Source organism: Mchenga conophoros, linkage group LG17, assembly GCF_057382185.1.
Source record: "Mchenga conophoros isolate Kocher_MC1m ecotype Shallow Benthic linkage group LG17, M_conophoros_male_GT1.1, whole genome shotgun sequence".
NCBI lineage: Eukaryota > Metazoa > Chordata > Actinopteri > Cichliformes > Cichlidae > Mchenga > Mchenga conophoros.
In genome coordinates this window covers 793,285-793,655 of record NC_140542.1, presented here as the reverse complement: position 1 = coordinate 793,655, position 371 = coordinate 793,285, and positions in this window count along the sequence as shown.

Here is a 371-nt window from a genome sequence, read left to right as displayed (position 1 = left end):
TCCCTTCTTTCCTTCTCTCCTTTCCTACCTTTTCTTTGCCTTCTTCCCTTTGTCTCCTAATCCCTGAATCCCTTCCTTTTGCCTTAAAGTCCCTCCTTACTCTTCTCCCTTCCATTGACTTTCCCTTGACAGTCCCTGTTTTCTGGCCTATATTTGTCTTTACTTTGGCTTTATTTCTGTGACTCTGTGGCCCATCTATAATTTTCCCTCTCTTGGGGTATCATCATCCGCAACTGGGGATGTTTTCTAATTTTCCCTCTCTTGGGTTTCTATTTTCCCTCTCTTGGGGTATCATCATCCGCAACTGGGGATGGAATTGGGGTACCTGCACAAAGGGGTCAGCATTGGGGTTGGGGTTAAGGTCAGGGCTT